Below are 6,000 nucleotides of genomic sequence, written 5' to 3' on the forward strand. Positions count from 1 at the left end.
TCAGATTATTATACAATCTGAATTAAATATTCACTTTAATCGAGGTACTTTTGTGCGATCGTGTCGTGATTGAGCTGCGCCTTTCACCAAGCTCTGAATTTATTAGAAAACGACCAACAGTGGGATATATGTATTAATGACGCGTGCAACACTGCACATCCAAACCAAATTCGCGCATTATTCGCAATTATATTGACCGCTTGCTTCCCTTCATCTCCCACAGAGTTATGGGAAAGATATCGATCGCATATGGCTGAGGATATTATGCATAGAGTACGCCTAGAAAATACCAATATGACCATGGAATTTACAGAAGGCATTTACAACGAAGCATTGATAAATATTGAGGACAAGTGCTTAGCTATTGCAAATAAAGTTCTTAGTCAATTGGGATGCCAACACCCACCCGAGCTGCGATTGCTTCATTTGATGTGGATTTACGCCGTGAACAGAGTTACAACATCGGTGATCTTCAGTCATATGTCCAATCAAACATTTCCAAATTAACGCGTGAACAGAAAGGCATTTATGATCGCATAATGCAAATGATAAATGACGGAGTTGGGGGGACCTTCTTCTTGGATGCGCCAGGAGGAACTGGGAAAACATTCCTCATTAGATTGATTCTAGCAACGGTTCGATCAAAAAATGACAATTATCCTGTTACGGAATATTAATTAGCCAAAACTCTGCAACGGCACGCGACTTGCAGTTAAGATTGAATATTAATATTAATATTATACGAATTGATGAATAACGTAGTGGAAGCAACGATTTTAACGGGGGCCTTTCAAAGGTGAAGATGTCCTCATTCCTCGAATACCCATAATCCCGACCGACAGACCATTTTAATTTAAAAGATTGCAATTCCCAATTCGATTGGCATTTGCAATCACAATCAATAAAGCTCAAGGTCAATCTTTAGAATTGTGTGGTTTAGATTTAGATGCGGATTGCTTCTCACATGGGCAACTGTATGTTGCGTATTCCCGAGTCGGCAAACCAGATAGCCTTTTATCTACGCAGACAGTGAAAAAACAAAAAATATTGTATATCCAAAAGTATTGCAAAATTAAACTTCTATGAAACGTATGCTTTGTTTTGTTTCTCATTTCTCATCCGCGCAACCACAATGTGCCACAGCGAAGCGTGGCGGGTAGAGCTAGTTTTAAATATATTTTTACAGTTCTATTTAGGGCCTATCACAGAGTACTGTGACTGAACTACGTATAGTTTTTCTTTTAAGGGAATTTTATTATAATATCGTTAAATATCATCTTCGATGTACATATCAAAGATAAGTATAACCGTCAATAACAAATAAACAAGAAAAAGGCCAGGTTTAGTTACAGAACGGTTTTTTTACTAAGTGCATGAAATCAGAAATACTAATTATTATTGTCTCCGAAATTAACCAGAAGATTCAGTAGCTTGAAAAATGATCAATAACCGAAAATCGATGATATAAATTGTCCACTAGGCAATAAAAACCAGTAAAGTGTATCTTAGTTCTTGGGATGAAGATAGAAATATACTTTAAGCTAATCGAGAACGAAAAAATTTGAACTCTGCATAATAATCAGTCAAAAGTTTGATTTTTTTTATTAGTTTTCTTCAATTTTTTTATAGAATAAACATTTGGAGGCAGTCAATTTCGGACATCTAATACTCCCATTTCGAGACGCCGCTCGCCAGGGCAAACCGCCCGGAGAGCCTAGCTGCAGAGGGCATGCCGTAGGCACGTCGGGAGAAGCTAGTGTAAAATAAAAATTTTTTATAATAATTACATTTATACCTAAATACCTACTAGATACAAAAACAATTACACTTTTCCACATTTGAGATATATTTAATTAGAATTTAAATTTTAAATATTTTTGATTAAATTTAGAGGACGCCAAATCCAAGCATTTGCTGTGATGAAAAATCAAGTTAGCATTTTTAACGAGTACAATAACCGAGATAATTGCGTAATATTTTCCAATATCAGTTTTCAACTTTTTTTTGTTTTTCTTTATTTTTTAACGATTCTTAACTGAAAAATTGGCTAAGGTATAAATAGGCTGCTTAATAAATTTTTATTCAGATAAGTTTTGAAGGCTAACCTCTTTTTCATGTAATACGTTTTTGACTAACACACTCTCATGAACAAAAAAAAATAAATAAGTAAAAAAGGAGTAAAGTTCTATTTTACATGAAAGCAGCATTTAAACAAGGTAATTTTCCAGCGTATTAATAATTTTCCACATACATATGAAAGTTCTATTTTAGGAGTTCTAAAAGCATTTTCTCATAATAATTTTTACGATTGAACCGATCTGGTAAATAAATTATTTCATATATTTAAAACAAGGTGGTATATTAATGAGAGAAAAACGACCAAAATTCTTTAATGTTATTTGCTTTTAATAAATATTTTTTCAGCAACAAATAATCTTATGAGTATTCAGTTGTATACTTACGATTGCGTCTTATTACTATTATTAATTCGTAGAATAAATTTGAAAGGGAAGAAATTCATTGCTAGAGAAAATTTACCGAGGTCACAGCTTTGAAATAAGAGTAAAATTATTAAAAATAATAATTATTTTGTTTTAAAAAATTAGTCAAAGAAGCGATCGTAATTTGGATTCGACATGATATGAAAAATATAGAGTTAAAAACACCATCAGAAACTTTCCGTTTCTATCTGGCAACCATTTCTTCGATCAAATTGGTGATTTGGAGTAGCGCAGATTTAGCGCTAGTCTGCCTTTGCTGAAAATTGGAATCTGTTAAAATTTAATAAAAATGTTTCACGGCTACCAATTTATCGCTCGATTCTAATTAACAATAGATCACTGCCATAACGATCCAAGGAACAAGAGACTCTGTCCCTATGATTCCCGAGCTGAGATAGCCACATTAGATTTTTGGAGACTTCCGAAATATTATACTAATCTATCAAATTGCTGTAAATAATGAGAGATTTAACTTCAACAACTACCGGGCAAAGTTAATTAGTGTTTGATTTTTTTCTAATAAAACCATCAAGCCAGACGATTAAAGCTTTTCTTGATACCTAAATAAAAGTAAAATTTTGTTCTTAAGTACAATTGTAAATCAATGCAGTATATTTTCTTACCATTTCTCTACAGATATTCTCTTTCTTTCTTATTTTGCTTTATAATTGTGGTAAGTACGATAATTATAAAGAGTTTTTTACTTATATAAAAAATTATTCGTATTTACAATTCCGTAATTAACATTCAAAATTAAATTTTTAACGTAAAAAAAAATCCTTTTCGGCACGCCGGAAGGCGGAGGTAGATTTAACCGGTGCTAAGCAGAGGATAAAAAACATTTCCGCCTTAAAATTAAGAAAAATTTTAAATTTACTCAATACGACAATGGGTGCATATGATATAAAGTTTCACATGCTTAGCATACGACAAGCCCCATCTTCTTACAATTTCAGCAAAATTTTGGTCATCCTTTGCCGTAACGGTTGGTCATATCAAAAATTGTTTCAGACAGGTGATGTTTAGAGGACTAATAACCACTTTAAACCGATTCGATACTGTGCCTATTAAGGGAGATATAATTTTTTTTTTCATCGAAACCCCATTTTTCCACACCCTGGGCCAATGATTGGTGTTATATAAAAGCTTTACTTAGCTTTAGGTTCTTATCCAAAGGATAGTAGGAGCTTTAAAGGAATTCAATATTTTATTTCATAAGAAAGTTATAGCGATACTTTGTATTTTCAAAAAAGCCCCCCATTTCAAACCCCATGATCCCATTTTGGCTGTTAACGAACTCGACCGAGATTATGGGACGGGTTTTTTTAATGAACAATTTGATATTGATTGGCGGAAAATTACGGTAGTTATCGTGTACACAAGAAATTGCAATATATATATATATATATATATATATATATATATATATATATATATATATATATAAATATGAACTTTTGAGTTGACAGTGGTTTTGGGGTCTGGGGTATGTGAAACGCGAATATATGTCGAAATTTTCCGGAAGTCGAATCATGGTACCAATTCCAATAGGCAGCTTTCTTATGAAATCTACCTAAAATAGAGTGAAAAGGAAAAAAACTTTTTCCACTACGACCTCATAGAACTTTTGAAAGATATTTTTTGAAGTTGGTACCAAATTTTAAATTGATTACGTGTGCAATAGTTTACTAATTCCAAAATTTATTTGAATTAAGACTTGTTAGTTTTAAATTTGGAAAAAGCTTTTTTCTTTTCAATGAAATAATTATTTTTAATATTTAAAAATAATAAATATAAAAATATATTTAAAGAAAATTATAAAATTTATGAAAATATAATATTTACAATTATAAAATTTAATAAAAATCGCTGCTGTTATTTTTAATATTTCTTTTTGAAGTCGGGTTCAGTTAAAAAAAAAATATTTTCTTATTTTTAGTTTTCTAAATATATCGAAGCGGAAATATGATAAAACGTATACAAAGGCAATGCTCGTAAGAAAAAAGGATGCTGTCTTGAAATAAAACAAGCTTCTTAATGATTGAAGAGAAAGAATGCGTAGGATTTCGCTCAAGAGTCTGATATTGTTCATGAGTAGAGGCTGTCTAAAATGCGGTATTACATGAAATGAAAGGGTCAAAAAGCAGTCTGAAAGGCAACGCCTATATGATTTAATTATAATGTGCTTTTCAAATAAGACTCAAGAAATAAGAACACATAGTTTTTTGCCGATTCATAAACATATTTGTAATGGAATGCCTGATTGAGAGAGCATCAATGTGAAAAATTGCGAAACGAAAGATCCGATGAAAGATATACTCGTTTACAGAGAATACGTAAAGTATAAAGTAATCTTAGGCAAATATTTGATACAGAAGCTTTTCGAAAAGCAGTAAATAAATTTTATTTCTTGACCGGAATTTTTTGTCCAGTCCCAGACTAAAAAAAGAATCCTCCTCCTGCTTGAAGTCGGTTAAAAATATATCGAATCGTATTAAAAGTTATTTAAAAAATCGGGTGGGGCTGTGTCGGGGCGCACAGCCGTTGGTTTAACGTGAAACGTTACAGACCTTGGATAAAGTTCCTCCGAGCTACAGACAGACCTTTAGAGTTAACTGGGAGAGCCACCATCATATTTTCTTTGAAAAAACTAAAAGGCTCCAATGGAAAATTTTAGTTCCTTCATTTGACCAACTCTACAGGTAAACAGGTCGATCTATATATCAGCGAGTCACTTTTAATGTACTGGATCGAAATAAAAACGAGATATTGACTGCGTACTAAATTTAATTTGAACATAAAATAGATACTAAATGGTACGTGATATTTACTTCGACTAATATTCGACGACAATTTTGTTCAACATCGGTCTGTGATATGAGACGTAAAAGACATAAGGCATAGTAAGCAGCGGTAGAGGTGCTTACTTCGTCGGCGTCGATCATTGAGCGCGCCGTGCCAGCTTTGCGATGCTCCTGAAACAGTCTCGCTCGCTCGGCATCGGATATTGGGTTACTTGTGCGTGGTTCATTACCTCCCCTTTTCAACGATATGCGTAGTTTATTTTCCCGGTTGGCTTTTGCGCGGGCTGAGGTTGACATATTGAATTTTTATTCTTTTTTACACGTTTATTTTCATTTTTTACTCATAAATATTGTCAAAAATACAGTTATTATTACATAAATCGATTTATCTCAATAAATTCTGGTCAAAAACAACGCGCTATCACGTCTAAGTTGTGATCTACACTGAATTGAAATTTGCGAGAGAGCCAGTTTTGGGCGATCTGCGCTGTATCTCCTCCCGCCAACCCGCTCCAGAGTGACGCAAACTCAAAGTCTTATCGCCGAGTGTCATTTTATAACTAAAATCATTTTAGTTATAAAATGACACCGCATTTACGTCTTTGAGACTAATAGTTAGCGAGTTATTAAGGTAGGACGATATAGATCTTTTTGTTAAGCTACAAATTTCTGTTCTGGTACCCGTATGTTTCGGT

Source organism: Lycorma delicatula, chromosome 1, assembly GCF_047948215.1.
Source record: "Lycorma delicatula isolate Av1 chromosome 1, ASM4794821v1, whole genome shotgun sequence".
NCBI classification, from domain to species: domain Eukaryota; kingdom Metazoa; phylum Arthropoda; class Insecta; order Hemiptera; family Fulgoridae; genus Lycorma; species Lycorma delicatula.